Raw genomic sequence first — 22,277 nt, 5'->3', positions numbered from 1 at the left:
ACCCAGGCCGAGTCGTTGCAGATCGCCTTGCTTGCGTACGCTTGCGTTCGGCGCCGCTGATCTATCCCCAGATCTCACGGTCGTGACGCAGGACTAGTGGAAAGGGGGACTTGCGCTGGCCTTCTCTTAGCCTAGGGGTTGTTGGTCCAACGCGCCCAATTTCGGTTTAGTGCTGAATATACGTTCGATTTCCTCACGCTTCGGGGGGTTTTACGTATTCAGTTTTTCGTCGTTTCAAAAACTGATATGGCATCGGGTAGTACGCGACTTCAAATTCTCTATTGGTATTAACGACCAAACTTTATAATTGAAATGTTACAGTAGAATTTTAATTAGATAAATATATTGTAAGGGCATTGCAGAACATTGTGTTTGTCGAGGCTGAGAGTCTACCTAAACTGTTTTTTCTCTTTTGAGATCCTTATTCTTCAGAAATGTTTGAAAGCGTTCACTAAGACCTCCTTCTGTCACCCCTCTCTCCTCTGCTCTATATATACCGGTTGTTCCAACGGACACTTTCCTAAGTTCTTGTGAATAACGAGCAGTAATGAGTGAAAAATAATAATAGCAATATCGAGGAACAGCAGGTGGCGTTATCGCCTTCCTAAGAGAAAATAGAAACGAAGACTGAGCACGAGCGATGGGCGGTAGAAACGAAAACAAAACGACCAGCACAGAAAAAGAGCAAATAAACAACCTCCGAACAATTTTCACTCAAATATTTTTACCACCAACGGAAGTGGGGTAAGGTGTCTTACGCGAAAACGAAACAAGCGCCTAGCCCACTGCAAATTACGGCGTGAAATACGGTTTCACGCGGGCAGCGTGCAGGACCTATGAGCGTGGTTGCCGACGCGAGAGCTGCACAGTGATGGCTGGAAGAACTTAGTTTGTCACTTGCATGAGACGGCGCGAAACTTCGTAATGTCCAAAATAAGGCGGCAATAGTTTTTCAGACAAGCCCAGCACCAATTGTTCCCTTAAATATTAGGTGTATAGAATTCGATGAATGCACTATCGCGGACAAAAGTATCTAGACCGCACGTGTGGCGACTTTGGACTACGATAAAAACGAATTATGACCTTATTCCTATATCACTCAAGCTAAAGTACAACCTTCACTTCTAAAAGGTTTATCCTAGTCTGGCCGATAAGGAAGTTATGCGCTTTGATTGCAGTCTGCGTGATCCACAGACTTTAGTTTTCGATAGTACATCACTGGTAGCCTATTAAAGTCGTATTTTGTGTAAGCGCTGCTGCTGTCTCATGCGCAAGCTCATTGTTTCTGACAAGCAGAATAATATACTCCTAATTATTTTAAGGGTTTAATTTCCTCGCTTCCCTTTTTACTTGGAGGTGTATACTTTGGGGCTAAATAGACCTTGATAGTCGTATAAATAAAAATAAATCTATTTCTTTCTTGACAGTTTTATATCCATCGCCTGTTTTGTAAATAATCTTAAAAGTTTGCTTTCCATAAGGCTCGATAATTACAGTGCTAAAGTATTCTTTACTTTCTCAAAAACTTTTTGCTCGAACAAAATTGCGCCTACACAGTTCTCTCACAAAGTCACAATTATTGGCATTGCAAAAATTCATCACACTACTGAATTGCCACACATAACAGATACGCCATGCTTTCATCGGTTTCAGGAAAGATTGACAATCCCCATACTCGATGTTAGCTTCATTGTCGAAGCGCTAATCTATGAAATGTTTTGACATTGGCAGCGAAAAACACTCTCCTCGTAGTGAGATGGGTGATAACAGTCCACTCGGCGCTCTACACGTGAACAGTCAGCTGGTCTCTGCGGCGAGCATTCCTGTACATTGTGGGCGTGATCTAAATTTGGGGGAATGCTCGAAGCAGCACCGGCGTAATTTGACTCATAGTCTACGAAATCCCACCGGGCAGTAAGCTCTCAGTAGTATATTTAAAGAGTTTAATCATTGAGTCAAGAACGACATACCGGAACAGGCTGCGTCACCTTTATCAAGGCAGGTCAGAGGTGATCTAAAATTGGGGGAGTGCTCGGAGCAGCACCGGCGTAGTTCGACTCATAGTCTACGAAATCCCACCGGGCAGTAAGCTCTCAGTGGTACATTTAAACAGTTTAATCATTGAGTCAAGAACGATATGCCGAAACAGGCTGCGTCACCTTTATCAAGGCAGGTCAGAGGACGAATATTGCACCTGCGCGCGCTGGACACTAAATTTACCTGCCTGATACCCGCAGAACTATCAGACACGAGCGCAGTGGTGAAAAGGCGAACAAAAAAAACAAATTATCATCGGGCAAGTGTGACGCCACGAGATTATCAGGCCTATAAGCACTGTACAACGCGAATCGCGTTCAAAACGACGCCGTCAAATCTAGAAGACGAGTAGTTGCGTGCCTTGGTTTCCTCCAACACGCGCTTCTTTTCCGCAGCATTAGCCAATTTCGCGGTTCTTAGTTAAATATTGGAACGCTTTAAGCACTCAATCGCTCATGTATTGCAGAGGGCACGTTTTCTGGCGGCTGTTGATTTACAGTATCAGAGAGATGGTGCCGCCACCTCTAGGACCCACATCTAGGAGGAGAGTTAGGATTAAAATGGAGGGGGATTGAGTGGCATCTGCGGCCTTTCCAACGCAAACACCAAATAAAATGAACAGTCCGCTCAGATAAAAACAAAACAATGCCTTCTTCCGCCTCATATGCGAAAGCATGCGACCAAACATGGTATCCCCTCAGTGGAATTTTCCCCCACGAAGCGACTAACAAGATTTAAACTAAACTGTACCTGCTAGGAAGTGCTTTCATTTCAAAGGGTTTCTCATCTAGCTCTCCGGTGGAGTTTACGATGTATTTAGTGCCGACCCTTTCAGCGCCGGATAACGCTTCGCAGCATTGTTGACAAGTGTTAAGGTTGATGGCTATCCCTTGTTTAAAAAACTTAGGGTAAATAGTAATAACGGCAGGGTGGTAAACGCAAATGACAATAAAGGCGTGGAGTTGCTGAATATCTCTTTAAAGGCAGACTTAGACATCATTGCGATATGGTCTGAGCAGTGGGTACTGTGGTCGTAATGCAACCACATTATTAATAATTTCGATCTCTTGCGAAGTTTTTCACGATGAAGCGAAAATTAAGTCTTATCGCGTTCAATGGATTAAGGAAGGTAACAGGCTGTTTAAAAAGGCCGTCGTCACGAAGAACTCCAGCTTTACGTAGCCCGTATGCTTAGAAAAGTGGTGCCGTAAAAACTACTACTTTTATTGATAGCATCAGGCACTCAGGTTACGTTGAACTAGCACCTGGAAAAGAGCTGCTGAGTACTAGGGCATAAAAAGGGAATCGTTTCCCTTTCTGCAGCAATGCAGACATAATCTTTGAAATTCATAAACAGAATAGAGAATCGCATTGTAATAACGAAAGTGGTGAAAATAGCGGCATTATTAGATTATGAGCAGTCTAGATTAAATTGTGTAGCAAACACAACGCGCATAACCGGTTAGGGAAGAACTCACGCTTGGCAAGGTGCAGTGAAGCTTCCTCTCAAGGAGGGAGCTCTAACCCAGATAAGCAGCGTCACTCGTGACAGTCGCCTTAAATTTTAAACTTCATATAGGCTGGTCGAATTTAGGTGCCGGTGGTCTTGTGATGACCCTCCACTCAGGCATCTGACGCGAGCCCCCTTCACATAGTTTACATTTACACACGTTTTATTGAAGGATTCTTTTTGCTCTTGCCTGTATAATATAACCTGGTGACCTGCGTTCCTAGGCAAGCAAAAGCTCATGCACACTTCTATGTCATCTTTATCCCTAACAGTAAGCCAGACTCAAACAGAAGGTTTAAGTTTTACCTACTACTAGAGATAAACATAAACACTACCATAACAGGACAGCGGTCGAGAATAGTGATAAACTTGTTGAATGGACGTCAACAGACATTTTTAACTGCTCTGGTCCCGTATACCGAGTTTGTGTCGTTATCGAAGTGTCGCTATCTCACGTGATCTCGAGTCGTCTGATTGGTCGAAACGCCGGAACCGGGTGTTGCCACTGCGGAACCGGAAGATGGGGCAACATCATTTTCCAGCGTTTCCGCCAATCAGGTGACTCAAGGTCGGAGAGATAGCGACACTGATGATAACGACGCAAACTCGGAATACAGGCCCTGGTGTGATCTATAGTGAGAAAAACGCAGTGTAATGAAATAACGCCTCTAGCATTAGAACCGCTACTGAAGTTCCTACAGAAGCAATGTATAGCGTGTAAAGGCTTCCCAACGTTAGGTGCTCGTCTCCGACAGGCTGGAAACGTGCGTTGACGTTGCATCTGCCGCTGTTAGGGCTGCCCGACCAGCCTGTTTCGTACAGCCTTCGGACCAACTTCCGGTAAGAAATCTTGAGCGGGAAGTCTTTCCGCACAGGCGTCGCAGCAAACAGCTGGCCGAAATCCTCCGCTGGTTTGATGCCCCCACCGACCGACCTGCAAGGACAAGAAATCCGTGGTTTCGAGGCAACTTTCCAGAAGTGACTTCATTTCGGCAGAGAATTTATGGCTCGTCGATCACGTCGAAGAATGAATGTGTTTAAAATACTAGCGTAACAAGTGACTATATAACGGGAGAAAAAAAAAACATTTTTGCAAATGCGGGAAGGGTCAGTGGCTGTCACATTTTTTTATGGAGCCATCTGTCACTCTATGTGCGAGATAATGATTGCACAATAGCATCTAGCTCACAATGATACTGGGTTCCTTATGTCATGCCCATTACACGTTCAACTAATTTCGCGCCGAAAATAGTGGTTTTTCTTTTTCACTGTTTTTAGAAACGACCTGACCTCAGAACTGCCCATATATATTGCGCAGTTATGAACCGTGCTTGTATCTTTATCTCTCATTATCCCTGTAAGCATTTTAGGTGCCACATGTTTCTAATTTAAAATAGTCTTTTCCCACTAAAGAGAGGATAACCGATGGTCGCTGAGGGTAACAAACTGGATTCCAAGGGAAGGAAAGCGTAGCAGGGGGCGGCAGAAAGTTAGGTGGGCGGATGAGATTAAGAAGTTCGCAGGGGTCAAGTGGATGCAGCTAGCACAGAACCGGGTTAAGTGGAGAGATATGGGAGAGGCCTTCGCCCTGCAGTGGGTATAATCAGGCTGATGATGATGATGATTCCCACTAAACAATACCCATAGGGGTGGAGGGGGGGGGGTACAGTAGAACTGAAGCTTACATGATTTCAGAAACAAATACGCCAAGGAATCACAAACAATACCCGAAAGAGTAAAAATTTCGAGAGGACTGTGGAACAGAAACGCGAAAGCCTAAGTGTTGCTGGTACACACGGTGCATCACGTTTGCTCTCATTATTATTATCACTATCAACGAAATGCACCGCCATTATTATTGCTAATGTTATCATTGTCATTATAACTAATTGCAGCGTCATTTTCACCACTACTATCATTCTCACGGTAGAAAAGCAGAATTATGATGTGTGCTTTACAATCCCGGGCATGGCGCGGTTAGTTACAGCTCTCGGCTTGGGATGCAAGTGACGGTGGTTCGATTCCTGGTGGAGACATGATTTATTTTTATATATTGTCCTCCCGGTAGACAAGGAGAGTTATGATGAGCGTTTCATAATCCCGGGCTGCACATAGGAACCTTAGAGGTGAAAACTTGGATGGAGGAAAATAGACTGTACGTTCCCTGGGGTGTCTATTGCTTTTTGTACAGGAAGCCCGAAACCACCAAGCACGTCTTCTTAGAGTGAATGGGCGAAGTGTTCTTTTGGGACATACTACAGAGAACACTGAAAAAAGACCTGTCACTATATCCCCGATGAATTCGTTTCCTACCCGTAGGAAATGATGAAGGCGTCCTTTTCGACGCGGTGATGCTATGAGATTGCACTGCATATGGAAGGCTTTCACGGTTGCAAGGCACGCCGACGTTGATACACGGTCGGCGCACCAGTACTTCCGAGAGTACAATGCGAGGTTCGTGGAAACCCACAAGAACGTGCACCAGGCACCTGAATGGGTATCGATGATTGAGATGTTTTTACAAATGCAGGGGCTTTAGCACCTTTATGTCAGCCTAGGTATCGTTAATAGTTTTAACCTATGCCCACGCTATGCGCACTGTTCGCCAGTGTCGTTTTTCTTGTGTTGTGTTGTAATTTAAGAGTCCACGAAGGCAATAAAAAAGAGATGCCGGTGTTAAAGCGCTCGGCTGGAGATCCAAGGGAAGGAGGTTCGATTCGCAATGAGGAAGAATTTTTATTTTCCTGATGGCGTCATTGTGACGTCATTCGATTGACAGCTATAGCGGGACCAAACGATTGAAAACCGACAGTGTGAGCAATTAAAAGATTTCGCCTCATTCTGTAAGGAGAGAATAGGTTTGGGCATGTTGGCGATTCATTCTTAAATGCGAAATAATAGCGCAGAAAGGAAGATGGACGAGCGCTTGCCTATATCTACTCGCTCGATAGCCGCTTGTCTGTGTCTAATCGCTTGTTCCTTCTTTCTTTTGCGCGCTATTATTTCCAGTTTAAGGAGCAGTATGTACATATAATAAAAAGCTACGTTATATAAATGCATGCCTTGAAGTTCTCGATGTAAACAAGGAAACAAATTGATATTCCTGTCAAATGTTTTTTTGTAGCGGACCTAGATATTTTAGCTTGCATGGTAGTTTGTACCATATGCGAATAAATGCAAATTCTTGCGTGATTACTAATAAAGATCACCCAAGACTACAAAAAGGGTAGCTATACTCATGTTGCCACGTATAGGAATGACTTCATAGATGTCCATGTAGGTAATTAAAATGGTGACTCTGTAATCAAGATAAGCATGAGCGGTGAGAAAATTAGGAACAGAAACGAATAGCAGAGGAAGGAGTTCGGCCTCGACGAATTACAGAAGCTCTGTCTACAATCAACCGTAATGCATTTCTGCAGCAGTTATGCCTCGTATTTGACAAGCAGGTCTACATTTCTGCTTAAATGTACCGCCAAGCAGAGCTAATTTGCCCATGTTCTCTTTATAATTATTCATAAAAGATAGCTCCATTCAGAATTGCTGTGTTCTTTAAAACGCCACTATGAAAAATTGCGTTGTAATCTACAGAAATATGTTTGTTTTTTTCAGCAGTGCTTCTGGCCCCTTCTAACGAACAGATAACTGGGTTACCCTAGCGTCCTGGCGTCCAATCGTGGTCGGCCGTTGCTGCCCGAATTGTGCTAGAGGAAAGCGTGATCTCTCTGCGTTGTGTGGAACCAAACTTCGTTAACCGTATTGTCCCGTGAGAAGGCAGAAAAAAATGTTAACTCTTCTTTTGTGTTATCGGGTTGTATTTGGTTTAATGGAACATAAAGAAAAATGTTAATATGGGTCGCTTGATTCTCTCTGGTCACAAAATTTAATTTTGTCACAGAAAAATGTTTCTGTGAAGAGGCTGACTTTTGTCCTCGTGTTCCAACAGTTATGCGAGAAAGATGCCGACAGGCTAACCCGGGAATGCGCTTTTTCATTCTTTCTCACTCTTCTGACCGCTCGAAAAGTGCTAAACTTCGAAAATCTAAACTTCGTTTCAAGCAGGGCTCGCAAAATGTGCTAAGAATTGAGAGCCGTCAACAGTAGCTTCCCTCACCTGATTAGGCAACCATCGACCGTGGTGGCGAGGCAAACGGCATTCTCCATCGTAGCGCACTTCAGGCAGTCGCTGACCTTCTGGCGAATCATCCGATCCCCGAACCTTCTGTATGCGGCGTGCAGCCGCTGTAGGAGAGAGTGCTCTCCAGAGTGCATTGACAGGAAGTGAAACACGGAAGTGTTCACGACGCAGGGAAACACTAGGCGCTTTTCTAGTGCTTCAGAGAGCTCGTCCAGCTTGTCTATAATTTCTGACGGCACTTTGACGCTAAGCCAAGATGTCAGTTCGCCGTCGATGTAAATGGTAAGCGTGAAGGTGCCCAGGAGCCAGGAAAGCAGCAGCACGTTCCGACTGAATCTCCAGGGGCTTGCGACCGGCATGCGGGTCGAGTTGGCATAGAAGGATGCTATCAGCAGAAACAGCATTCGCGTAGCCATTTCATAATCGTGGCGGCTGTCGTCCAGGTAATCCATCGCAAGCAACACTGCGAAGCAAAGGAAGAGGCACCCAAAGAGCAGCAACAGCGCGGTTCTCGAGTTGTCCATGACCGTCCCGAAGAGGAGCGGACTGGTCGCGTTGCCGCGGACGTAGAACGTAAGGTACGAGTAATGGGTTATGATAGGGAAGTCCAGCTCTTGGAACCTCCACAAGCTTAAGGCCACATTGCCCATATATATGTCTGTCCCCTTCTGCAAAAGACTCGGGGCTAAGTCTTTGTGCTCAACCATGGTGAGCTCGACTGAAGCGTTCAGAGTGCGCATGGCATCGATGATTCGCATGAAATGCATGCATTTATATGAGTTGCCGCGCAATCGGTACAGATACGGAGGACAACCAATCTTGAGCCGTTTTCCGGAGAACGTTTCCAGCAGCTCGTTTGCTTGTTCGGCGCCCGTATCAGTATAGTGGCGAGCAGGGTTCTGGAGTTCACGCAAACTGCAGTTTCTGAAACGATCCAAAGAAACGCTAGCTTTCAATGCTGCATTTCTCTTCGTTTCGACCAGAATCAAGTTGCATAGGAAGTGCTGCGACAAACGAGACGTTAAAGCTTTTAGGTCCAGAGGCGCGGAAACACGCATTACCCACGTGACCAGGTACGTGTAGCGCATGTCTTTGTTGAACATTTTCAAAAAGTCCATGATTGCCACATCTCCGCTTGGAACGACGACTGTGGTCCAAGAGTTCCAGAAAGTTCTTTGTTGAAGTACTTGCAGCAGATTCGACCAGTCGCTGCACCATGACAGGACGCTCCCAGAGAGCCTCTTAATCCACAAGACGTCATCATCACCCCAAAGATTGTAACAAGCTACGACGATTGCCACATCAGTGCCAAATTTTGGAGCCAGTACAAGTTCAGTATTAGTGGTGCGCACCATGGTGTTACTCAGTAAAATCAACATGATAGCTACGAAACCTTTCGGTTTACCTCCTACGTAACTAAACTGAACGGCGTCATTATGCACAGCCATCGCAGTGGCTAGTCCAACTTGTTTGTTCGTTTCGTGTAGTTACATATTTGGGTTAGGTGAAATTCTTAATGATGCAATCACAAAGATTGGTATAGTCCCGCTCTTAAAGTAGCCTACACAACGAAACATGGTGTCAGAAATCGGCGGTGCCATCAACTGTAAATGCACCCTGTTTTGCAGCGCAGGTCGCAAACGAGGTCGGTTGTCAAGAGGCCGTTTTCCCGTGTCGTCGCGAAGCTTCCTGTTTTCTTTCACCATGGTAACTTCGGTCCTCAAAGTTTTTCGTTTCGCTGTTGATCGATTTGTATGTTGCCGGCATGAATTGTGACGGTTGCTACGGCACAACAAAGAACATGGTACCTCATTTGCGATGCAAAGAAGATCACTGTTTTGCTTTGAACCTTGTGTCCCTGGCAACTTTTTTTTGTTGAGCAAAAAAGAGGTTTTCCAACGAGGCTTCTTTCTACTCGCCGCCATATTTAATAATATTAGAGCCATCGTGACACCCTATAGAGACACGCAAGCGTAATTCCCAGCAGCAGGAAAAAAAATGCTCCTTCCTTTTTTTGCGCATTCGTGCGAGAGTGTTCGGGCGCGTAGCGACGTGAGTGTGTGTCCTATTCAATTATTCTCACTTGACGTCGCTACAATGATTGCTTGCTTGGTCAAAGATTGCTGAGTGACGCGAAAAGCGATGTAATTAGGTTTATTTGAACGTGTTGACGAAGAGATAGTGTAAGTTAAGCCTCCAAAGGTAATCAGACTGCGTGAGGAAGTTCCCACACATAATCATGGAAAAAAGAGTGCGTGTTTGTGAAAGGCGTGACCCCGAAACGGATGTGAAGCAACTCGTTAATTTAGCAGTTGCTATTGCTTTTTGCTCTAACAAAAAATAGGCTTCACTAACTTCTTCATCATAATAAATTCAATACTTGTCTAGCTGAGGCGTACTGTGTCGAAAATTCACTTCAACTCTCAATGCTGGCAGTAAATGATTTCCAATCCAATGACTGCGTCAATCTGTTCAACTGCGTACGAAAAGAAAATCTTCATTATGGTTCCCGTCATTTCTTCAATCATTTTGAATCTTCCTCCAGGCAACGTAAAAATGCGAAGAGGTAAAAATAAACTGGTCAGAATGAGCGTGAAATCATTTTGAGCCAGCCAACATGACCCTGAATAGCTTTTTCGCTCTTTTACTTCCAAAACTATGCTTGCTTTCGTTGGCAGATAACGCTGATACGCAAATATTTATGTGCAGTTTCGGGCTCTGTGTAGTATAGCGTCAGAAAACGTTATCCCTAAATACGTAACCTTCTTTCTCCTTCAGTTTTATAAAGGCTACGCATGCTTAGATAAAACTGAATAAAAACGATTTTTTGGAAAAGCAGCCCAACCAGCTTAGGATTAATGAGTAGACGACACGACCTCTGGAATGAGCGTTTTTCGCGCTGTCTGTTCCAGTTTAAGTAAATGGCTTCTGGCGCTGAGCCCTTGGTGCAAAAAATACGATGGAATCGCGGACTTGGTTCCCATGGTGCGGACTTGCCCTAGCTTTGGAGAGCAGAACAAAAGCAGAAACTCCTGGGAGGTACTGCTGTTCAACTGGGACGAGTAAGACCAGCGTGCTCTGGCCATGGCAGCCGCCGCGATCCAAGAGATCCCGGCCGAAGGCTAGGCGGAATGTTTGGGAGTTAACGTTACATGACTCCATATCAAATTTTCTGACTGATACCAATAAAGTTGTTTATTTCTCTCTCTTTTCTGTTCTTTTTCTTGACCTTTTTAAACATGAGATCTCCTCATATTCGGCGCTTCTTTTTCTCATAGCGGCAAACGAACCACCTAGCCCAGACTTCCTTCCTCACCTCTATTCGAAACAAACTCTTGAGTGGACAAACTTCATCGCACGTGTGAGATATTGACATGCAGGAAAGTATGCCATCGGTAAACCATACTATTAAGCACATAACACAATATCAGAAATAACTCATTTAGGCCAAAGCGGCCATTTTGCTAGCTTCCTGGTGTCTTCGTGTAAAAGAAGAGGCCTTGCTGTCCGACTTATGTCCGCGTCGTTTTCTTGAGTTGGAGAGTTGAAATTTCCAGAAAGCCAGAAGGTGTGGTATATGGCTCTTACCCAGCACAAGTGTATGTTAGTAAAACTAGTAGTGACCTTACTGTGCAGCATGGGGAGAGGGCAGGCGTACTGCTGAAGAATAACGATACGCAAGTTTGCAGATCAATGTCTTATTTTCAACATTTATAGTTCTCAGGAAGAATTATACGCCACCGCCCTGGTATCGCGCTTAGTATGTATAACACGTCCGGCTGAAGAGAGAACAGTTTAAGTTCAAGCTATTACAAAATTATCTGTTACATATTGCGGTGTAGTAGGACTGAAACACGGCTGAACACAAGGTAAAGGTAGCCTGCGCTGTTTTCTCTGCCACTTCAGCGCCTTAACAGACATTATAGTGAGAACAGGAATCGGTGTGCATGTGCGTGTGTGGCGTGCGTTTGTGTGTGTGTGTGTGTGTGTGCGTGCGTGTGTGCGTGTGCGTGTGCGTGTGCGTGTGCGTGTGCGTGTGTGTGTGTGTGTGTGTGTGTGTGTGTGTGTGTGTGTGTGTGTGTGTGTGTGTGTGTGTGTGTGTGTGTGTGTGTGTGTGTGTGTGTGTGTGTGTGTGTTTGTGTGTGTGTGTGTGTGTGTCACTATTGATTTTCCAGGACGCTTGCCCTGCGCATGTAAGCACAAGCTTCCGCTCTCTGCTGAAACAGTCTTGAGTTGAGATACATTGAAGAAGGATGGACAGTTGGGCGAGTTCCACCCACTATGCAGTCTTGAGTTGATATCAAGTACACGTGGGATGGCAGTGAAATATATAACTAGTATGGTTGTAGGTTTGAAATCAGGACGGGGAAGGGGGCGGGGTATAATACTATGCAGCAAAAGTTTGGGTTTTATCCTGTGTCGCATTTTAGCACTCATCCCTATAGCTGGTGGTTTCAGTGTCCCTAACACACTTATGGGGCGCTTACCAAGCGTCGGCCGGCACATTTCTTCTGTTTAGCACAATCAGGCTTTTGCACGGTAAGGTTCGTGTCTATCAGGCTCGTGTTTACACTAGATATAAGTGCAATGATACTTTGTCAGATTCCCTGCATGCTTTGACAGCTTGAATTCACTCAATAATCAGTTCAAGTATGAAGGTGCTTCCTGGCATGCAGATGCGGCCGCTGAGGCGATGTTCCTGGACGGTGAAGAGACTGTGCAGCCTCCTGAAATGGTTGCACTCAAGTGCGTGCCGCCTAGATTGCTAAATGGGGCGAGACAAAAAACAGCCGCATGTGCACTCGAGGGTTTCCTACGTAGGACTGCAAAGCGGCCAAGGAACTACGCTTCTCCCGTCTTGAGAGGCAAACAGGCTGCTTGTTGTCCGTCTCCTAAACAGCCCTGGGAACCTTCCAATGAGGCGACACGCTACACATGCCACAAAACGGCGCAATAAAAAATGATGCTGGTGGCTGCTGTTGCTGCTGCTGCTGTTGCTGCTGCAGCTTCGGTGCCGTGCGCGCTAAAAATAAAGACACTCTGCGCCGTGAACGCTCGCAACCGCCGCTTTGGGTGTGAACATATATCACAAAACATGCTCTACTACAAGCGCCAATCCGTGACAGTTGTTCGCTTTTCTTTCTCTCATCCTTCTTTCTGTTCCTCCTCCTCTGTCTATTCTTTTACCTACGTTTTCTGCTGTACGTCAAAGCCATCTCCTTGCTAATGTAACCTGTACGCGAAGGTTTCAACTTCCCACCTCATGTCCGGTGTTCGAGTGAGGGAAGGATCATGTGAGGAGGTTAAAAGGATTCCTAGCCAGTTTTGCTGATTCGTTTTAAAAGTTTTCTGCGTTTCTATGCATTTGTGTTCTGTGACTGCGTCGGCGACCTTCACGGGGCAAAGCTCGGTATGCGAGCACCCTCTTCCAAGTTCCTCTCCTCCGAACCATGCTTCTGTTTTCTTTCATTTCCTCCTCTGATCGTGAGGTCCAACCAGGGACGCCCAATGCAAGGCCACCGAAGCCGACCCAGACGCTTTGACGGCCCGGGGTCTCTCGGAGAGTCGGGGTTGCCCGGGGCCGCGCGGAAAGTCTCGCGAGCCACACACCGTTCCGTCTTCAACGATAAGGGGTCTGCAACGTTCCAGCCGTGAAGCTGGAAGATCAAAGAGTGACAACTTGCAACGTCACGAACGCCAATTAGGAAGAAACGACCGAAGTTCGGCTCCTCTGAAGTGCCTGTCCCTGATTCCAAGACATCCGAAAGCGCAAGTACTGTGAGTATACACTCCTTTCTCGTGCACCGTATAGGATTACGGGCGGGAAAATGGCATCTCGGTAAACCTCGTGCTCACGGTAAGTAAAGCAGCGCCTCTAGATTGTTATCAAGCGGCCTTTTGGCTATGTAATCGCGGATGGTTACAAAACCAATTTTTTGCCGGCGTATATCTTTCAAGACAGTGAAGTTTTAAACTTACGTTGTAACGTAACTTTGATAACATAAAATAAGGGCTTTGTGAGCGGGCACTCTTTAACATTTTGCAATGGCTGCTATCTGTTTGTATGACGTTCGAGAGTTGACCAAATATTTTTAATGACGAAAACCTTAAATCGTATTTTTAAGATCGCAGCGTGGAGAATAGAAAAGGCACTGTGCGGTGGCTATCACGAAGCGAGAAGTTTTGTTTCCAGTTTGTTAAATATAAGTTAGGTCATAAAAAATGAGAGGTTCAGTACCTCATACCTCTCGGTGGACGTCTGCACCATGCCTTAAAAGGAAAAGAGGAAGCTAGGAGTGAATGAAAAACAAAAATTAGGAGGACACAAGCTTCTGCGGGAAGGGTATGACGAGATAGCGCATTTCACCCACATGGACGATGTTTTTCACTTTTTAATTTCATTTTTTTTCATCTTTCATATACACCGATATTTGTACCAGCAAACGTTGTCTTTGCATTCTGAGCAGTTTGACATCTCTGAACTCATGCTTCATATTTAATTATTTCAAATATATAAGTTTTCAGTTACACTCGAACACTTCTTAATTAGCATCATCAAGCATTAACTTTCCGTTCGGAGCCTTTTGAGGCTATCTTTGAAACCCTTTCTTCAATGTTTATTTTTGTGTTATTTCAATTGTTCCATTAATCAATTACATACCTTAAGGTTTCTTAACTAGCGTCATCAGCCAGCAGAACTATGAATTACTATGACCACCAGCTCTGGATTTTTTTTTGATGCGCGATCCCGAAAAGTACTACTAATTCTGCTACAGTATTACGACGACAATGGGTTTTTGGCCGAACGACCTGTATAGCTATAGCTTAAAAGAAAGAGGGTGCATGGCCCGCCGCACTGACGCAGTGATTAGGGCGGTCCACTGCTGTGTCCAAAGATGCGGGATTGAATCGCGACCGTGGCATAAAGAACCCCACATGGTTATTAGTTTCGTGAGCCCTCCACTACGGCGTTTCTCATATCTTGAGCCGCTTTGGGACGTTAAACCCCATAAATCAAACCAAACTAAAGTAAAAAGAGGTGCCTGAGTCGAGGGATGCGCAACAATTTTGATCCATTGGGTGACCTTTAAAGTACATTGACAACGCACAGAACACTGAGGCAACTGCGTTTCGCTTCCATCGAGGTGCCGTCACCCCCGTCGGGTTCGAACCCAGGAACTTTGGTGCAATGGCCAAGCGTTTTAGCCACTGAGCCACGGCGGATGGTTTTCAGTTTAGAAAAATTTCGTCTGAGCTCGCCTGTGGGTTTGATGGGTACAACGTAAAATGAGTTACTTCTAAACGTCACCAGGTGGGCCCAAAGATTGATTTCCCATCGTTATGGTTTACCCGGTACGAAGCCCTAGTCACGGGTGTGAAAGAAGCACCATGTACGCCATGGCGGGAAAGGGTAGAGCAGCTCGATACTCCACTCGCCACAACCACATCGATAAAAATCGGCTGTGGATGAGGCTTGATGGAATTTTAATATATTGTCTCATAGTAAGACCGGCAGAATTTCCAAAAGCAGGTAACGTTTCAAATTTATAGTTCAGCACCACATCACAAGACCGTTCATTGAAAACTTCAGCACCGGACCAGCAGAAAATTATCTGGAAGTTTCAACACCTGATCAGCAGATCGTTCACTACAATGCTCAATAGCCCACCTGCACAGCGTTTATCCCAAAGCTCTACTGCAGACTCGCACAACGAACAACACAAATTTCAGTAGCAAGTCCACAAAACGTCCAACTAGGCTTTTTACTTCATATTCTTATAAAGTTCTAAGCACATGCCGTATATTTGTGGCCGTTTTATTTGGTTTATATTGACAGCCTTCGACCCTTACGGCATCAGTTTAGAACAAACAATACTGTTTTTTTTTTCTATAGTAAGTCAACCTATCATCGTTCATTATGCAATTGTGTTATAAAAGAAACATTCTGCACGCTGAGCACGTAAAGCCAAAGGGAACTCTCGTCTCAAAGGCACTTCCTCTTTTTGTTTTTTCTAGCGGTATGTGAGGCATTGTTCCTTCAGGACAAGTGAGTCGTCAAAGCGCGGCAAACGTACACATCCGGTGAGAACTATTGCTTTACCAACACTTCACGCATGTCAGTTGCGTGATGTGTGACGGGAGAAACGTCTAACGTCTTTCCACAGGTGAACCGCAGCCTTGGGCTGTGAAACGGCCTTTTAAAGTCGTGTAAAACAATGTAGTCGACTCTCCGAACGCCGAATGAGTGCTTTTTTTACACCCGTACCTGTGATTTGACACGAAGGCGACCATACTAAACCCATTCATTCAGTCTTCGGTCTCAGGCGTTAGTCTTGCTACCCTCCCCTGGAGTTGCTCGTCCCCGGCTGATGTCTCACGAAACCGAACGGTTCTTCAGGTTAGTGCTCAGAAAGGGTTTCAAGACAGCGTCGGTTGTGAAACTCTATTCTCTCACCACGTTCATTAATCAAAGTGTCGCCGAATCTGCTGGCATTATGAAGTCCTGTGACCACTTTCAAAAGGCAGAAATATGTAGCCCGACATACTGTTATGGAATCTGAGCTGTAGGCTTAGTAATATACAGAGGTGCCTTCAATTTTATCCTGTTGACGTATTTTAGCGCAACCGCGCTTGACAGTTCACTCCTCTACTCAGCCGCTGTTGATGTCCGAAGTCCGCAGTCTCGTGCAGCAGGTCTGCAACCCGTTAAAGCACATGGCGGTGATTGGCGTGTCGCCATCAGACCGCGAGTCATGCCGGTTTAGCAGGAGCTGCCAACTCGGCCATCATTTTAGAGATAACATTCGAAGCACACCTTGAGATATCGAATCAGGAGCGCTACTTCTAAGTAATACGGTACCGTTCCTATCGCTTCAAGCCCGGGATCATATTCCCATCATGATATTTATTATATGCGTTTAAATCGTGATAAGCCCATCATATTTTTCTCCTAGACTACCGTGAGGAAGGTAGTTAAATATAAATAGATAAATCTCGTCTCTACCGTGAATCGAACCACCAGGCCTTTGACCCCAGCCGAGCGCTTTAAGCAACAGCGCCACGCGCGGGATCGTGAAATGCACGTCACAATTCTTCTTGTCTACCGTGATAATGATAGTAGCGATGACAATGACACTGCAATTGATGATAAACACAATGATGACATTAGCAATAATAATGTCGGTGGATTTAGTTGATAATGAGAATGAGAGCAAACATGATGCACTGTGTGCACCAGCAATGCTTAGGCTTTTGCATTTCTACAGTGCAGATTTGACAGTGCTCTCGGAAATTTTCTTATGGGATTGTTGCTTAGCAATAAAATAGCACGGCAGAAATAAAATATACAGAATAAGAAAATAACCATAACGATCAACTGCAATAACATTTTGCTTCGGCTAAAATACATATTAATGTTACTGACGAGTTATGAAACTAACTTTAACGACGTTTTAGGCTTACTAGGAAAGTGGTTCTGTTGTTACATGTGCTTTGAAAGCTTCGTAGCATGCGACGTGGCCACGTAACCGCGTGTCGCGGAGATGGCCCAACTTACCGAATATGACGCAGAAACTGGCACTCGAGAACTTCCCTTCTGGCCGATGTTTGGTTTACCTATTTCAGATTTAGGAAGGCATTGAGTAAAACGCTCAATGCTGAGACGTGGCTTCGAAGTTTTAGATTTGTTGCGCTGCTGAAGGTTTTACGTTTTCCGACACGAATACCATGCCTAAACAGTGTGTAGCTGTCAAGAGTACGAACGCGTACGGCGTGCGAGAACGCGCGCGTCGCGTGAGCGTATTTAGTACGGAAAATATAGGGCCAATGATTTGTATTCTGTTTGAAGCTTATTCGACGTAATGTATATTCTTTAGATCGTCGCTCGCGTCCCTCATAATACCTTAATATAGCGCATGCCTATTAGCTGAGGTTTTTACAAGCAGCAGACAACCGCTGAAATACCGTAGCTACCGTGCCCGAGAATTCGGTTTTGCCCCTTTCTAAGTCATTTCAAGATATTATTAATGGCCGCTCTTTTCCAGTTTCGGTTAGAAAAATGATGATTTTTGCCAGCGTCTCTTGAAACAGTGGCTTCAGTTCCAAATGCCCCATTTTGTTTGCAGTGCTCTCTCTCTTTCTGAGCGCACTAAGTGAAAACGCTCTGTTTATGGAGATAGATATTTTATTGCAGTTGGCCTTTAAGTACACAGTGGTTCCAAACTAAGTTTGGTTTGGTTATGAGTTTAACGCCCCAAAGGAACTCAGGCTATGAGAGACACTGCAGTGAAAGACTTCGGAAGTTTCGACCACTTGGTGTTCTTTGACGTGAACTGACATCGCATATCACACGGGTGCCTAGCGTTTCGCCTCCATCGAAAAGCGGTAGTACCCCAGATACTCACTTTCTTGCTAGTGAGTGCATTTGGTATCAAGGGACATATCCAGTGTTAGTATTTCCCAAAAAAGCAAAATCCTTTTCAAGGGGTAAAGATGCCCGAGTTGGGTGCAGCATTCCCCTAATCAGCCGAAGGACTGAAGACCTAATCCAGGACAGAGTTTTCATAGGGACGGATGGGCTGCAATGAACTCCATACCAGAGGGTTTCAGAACAATTACACCTCCGCACATGGGTGTTTGTGTTGGGCTGTTGCGTTTCGGCTCCATCAAAACGCGGCCACAGCCGCAGCAATTGAGCGTCCGTCCTAGGAATCAGCTGCCAAGCGCGCTCACTGCTACGCTACAGTGGCGTGGCAAAGTGTTTAAATAGGGGCTAATACAAAATTAGCCCGCGTGCTACGGTACATGAGCACACAAGAAAGAGGCTCTGGAGACTGATGCGTGGCATTCTGTAAGACACATCAAGAGATTCTCGATTAACTGGTAGCGGTGGTTCAGTTAGGTTGCTGGGTTGCTGAGCCTATAGACACTGGTGAAATTCTATGCAGGCGAAACTCAAAATGCGGCAGGTGTTTCCTTCCACAGATAGATGTGCGGTTTGCTGATCGTAAGGAGATGTAGACGTCTTGCAGATTCAGTGCTTCTTGGGTACGTCGCTTTAAATGACCAAGCTATTTAGTGAGGTCACAACCACGTGGCCTGGCACGGATCGTTAAAATCTGTCCCAACGCGCAAATATTCCCGACGGGTCTTTCAGGTTCGCCAGCCATCAGGGAGAGCGTGAAGCCCATTTCTGACCATAGGCTCCTAAAGTAGGGGTAAATACTCATTATCTGACGCGGCGGCTCACAGATGGAGCAGCATCCACAGCTTATACGTAACCAAGCTCATAGTTGCAATGTTTATATGGGTCAAGCATAGTATAAAAAAAGAAACACAGTTACGCCAAGCTAAAGCAATCAAAACGATAAAAAAATTGAGAATGGTTCAACGCTGCTGCACCGAATATGCAGCGAAAGCATTCTTCTTAACCTCAGTGTATATGAGCTGCTGGTGACCGAGTGTTCTTCGTCTTCTTCTTTTTGGTCTTAGTCCTCTTCTTCTTCGCGGCTGTTAGAGGCCATTCGTGACTGCGGCCACGGACTACGTGACGGGCCGGAACCTGGCGTAGTATTGCTTTCGCAATAAAAGAGGTCACAACCACGTGGCCTGGCACGGATCGTTAAAATCTGTCCCAACGCGCAAATATTCCCGACGGGTCTTTCAGGTTCGCCAGCCATCAGGGAGAGCGTGAAGCCCATTTCTGACCATAGGCTCCTAAAGTAGGGGTAAATATTCATTATCTGACGCGGCGGCTCACAGATGGAGCAGCATCCACAGCTTAAACGTAACCAAGCTCATAGTTGCAATGTTTATATGGGTCAAGCATTGTATAAAAAAAGAAACACAGTTACGCCAAGCTAAAGCAATCAAAACGATAAAAAAATTGAGAATGGTTCAACGCTGCTGCACCGAATATGCAGCGAAAGCATTCTTCTTTTAAACAAAGATAAACCCTGTTTTTTTTTTTTTTTGTGTGTGTGTAGGAGCTTCCTTCAGTCTTCCTCTTCTGAAAAAGCGCGCTGAGAGTATGTTTCGGTAACGTGATAGGGAGTACAATTGGAGGCAAATATGTCGGTTCGAATTCCTACACTAATTATACTAGTGTACACATACCAGTTAGGCAGCAAACGGGTATGACACTACCCGGAAAGCTGCACAAATAATTGTTGAGCTACTATTTCGATGCGAAATAGGGCGAATTTTGCGCCACATCGAGGTCCGTTATCAATGCCTGACGAGAAATTTGCATACTAAAGGCGAAAACGTTGGAAGGGTCCAGCCGCAGGAATATGTGTTGAACATGCCGCTGTCCCATTCGCTGCTTCGGTGGCTTGAAAATGGCTGGCGTCCCAGTCTTCGGGGAAACATTTGCGCGAGAAGCAAGGCGCAACTGTATATCCTGCCTTTATTACCTCTCGTTACAATATACTACACGCTCACCAACTTTATACCTATTACGGCATTTATTTCTACCAGACGCCACATCTTGTCACGTGACTTTCGGCATCACTTCTTGCGGCGACGTATTCTTTATTGCCTTAAATATTGAATTTCAAGGGCAAGCATTCACAAAGCACGAACGTCGCGTAGAAGGTGACTTCTGTGTGAAGAGGTTCAATCGAAACTAGCTTTGTCGCCATTAAAACGACCTAAAAGTTTCGATAGTATACCCTACACATAAACAGCACATTGTGAAATGCCGCATAAAACGTCTTGATAAAGTCGTTAGCTCAGGCAAGGCTTTAACCTGTATATAACGTTTCTACAAGCTTCATAGCCAAGCGTCTCCACTAGTTTATGTACCCAAACGTGCTGCTTGGATAAGAGTTTTTGGTGTGGATGTTTACTGAAAATCCGCTGCATTATACAGATTTCTCTCGTGCGCTTGACTACTAAACCGCAGTAGCAGCGCTCAGGCCCAACTCTTTTGGCCGCTTCCCAATGGAGGCGAAGCGCCAAAGGGGCTCGATCGTGCTTTGTGCAATGCCAGCGCACCGTAAAGAAAACGATATAATGCAGTTATACCAGAACAGTTCACTACTGCCTCATTGAACACAAATATGTCATGTGTCAAAACACTCTTAAGGTTTATTCATTTTTTTTTTTTTTTTTTACGTGCAAACATCTAAAGTAGCGACGCTGAACAGTGTGGTGGCAGTTGCTTCGTTATATATATGCCTATAACACCTCGAAGCATGTAACAATTGCTTATAGTCAATTTTTCGTTTTCTATGCCCGTCCGCCTCGACATTAATTCTCTCGAAACCATTTTGCTATTCTCTCTTGACACCGAGCCTCCTGTCCCTTTGCCGCGCTGAAGAGGCTCGCCGGCCCGCCTGATTACGCACTCTGGCCTCGCAGGATCGTCGGCATCTGGATGTCTGCTACCTTCCCGGCGATTTAGTATGGCTCTGAACACTTCTCCGCTAGCGTGGTTTGTCCCAGAAGCTGTTGTCGCACTATACGGGCCCATTTATTGTGCTCACACGCATCAATGACTTGAATTGCATGGTGTCTCGTCAATGTTCCAAAGGCAGCCTATCTGGGAAAACACAAGTCGTCCGTGTCGCAAGAATGAAGCGATGCCGCCCTCGGGGTTCTGATTGACAGCCCAAGGGTATTCTTATGCGAAAGCGGAAATGTCAGGCAGCGCAGAGGCGAGATCAAGGAAGTGCGAAAAAGAATCACAGAAGGGAGGAAGAAGGAGAGGAAGAGAGGAAGCTCGGCGATGTTCAGTAAACGCACCAGGCAGAGCTGGAGTCACCTCTGTAAATAAACTTAAATATATATTGGATTGCGACGACGTGACATCCTTCCACCTTGCACTAGACATTTTTTATACGTCCCATACGGATACGTTGTCTGTGAAGGCGGCTTCAGAAAAATTGCAGTTTATTGTGATCTCTGAACTGCCGTTATTGTTACGCTATTATTAAGGATTGAACATTGCTTCATCAATCGATGAAGCAATTGATGAACTGGAACAATTTTCTAGAGGAAGTTACTTGCATCATCGACCCTGCGCGTTTCAGAGCCGCATTAACCGCACTGTTGGAATCTGATGAATCAGTCGTTTCACGTATTTGTTTTGGATCTTTTTTGGTTGGTTGCTTTATATTGACTCATTTTACTATATATTTCTATATATTTCCGTTTAGAGCTATATTTAATAGTATCGTTTTGTGTCACGCTTCCCCTTGTACTTGATTGTGTTTTGTTTCACTGCTCCCACCCCCTTTGTAATGCGAAAGCCCTGAGGGTACAATATATGAAATGAAATGAAAATTATTATGGGATACCTTGGAAGTGACCTAACAAAACACGATGTTTTTTAGTTCCCAATATTCGATACCTCATCGCAACACACCATGCAGATGCATCTTTGAATGTATATTTTTTTTTATAATTGGAATACATACATCGAAACTAGAATAATGGATTGCCACTCTAAATCAGTTGCTTCAAAATAAATCTCATTTCTGCCAAACGATTGTTCAGCTGGGGGAAGTGCACGAACAGATCGACTTTGAACCGCAGTGGTGCTGTCTCTTGGTCGAGCGCTCTGCCTTGACTGTCATCTAGTGCTCTGCT

General features: G+C 45.1%; 1 protein-coding gene across 3 annotated transcripts in view; it reads left to right on the top strand.

Moving 5' to 3' along the window:
- Window positions 1-13,240: 13,240 nt before the first annotated feature.
- LOC146185633 (cholinesterase-like) overlaps window positions 13,241-22,277 on the top strand; it is a 47,818-nt gene continuing 38,781 nt past the window's right edge. Inside the window, exons 1-2 of one of the 3 annotated variants that reach the window (XM_084606543.1) lie at window positions 13,241-13,463; window positions 15,702-15,767. The gene's annotated coding sequence lies outside the window, so the exon portion shown is untranslated. Of the gene's footprint in view, window positions 13,464-15,701; window positions 15,768-15,878; window positions 16,084-22,277 lie in introns of those variants that run through there. The other 2 variants (XM_084606544.1, XM_084606542.1) reach the window with 2 other exon arrangements.

This window comes from Amblyomma maculatum, chromosome 6 (genome assembly GCF_055883805.1).
Source record: "Amblyomma maculatum isolate TAMU_Amacu chromosome 6, ASM5588380v1, whole genome shotgun sequence".
Classification (NCBI taxonomy): domain Eukaryota; kingdom Metazoa; phylum Arthropoda; class Arachnida; order Ixodida; family Ixodidae; genus Amblyomma; species Amblyomma maculatum.
Note: the sequence above shows the minus strand (reverse complement) of the source record. Positions and strands in the feature narration are given on the sequence as shown.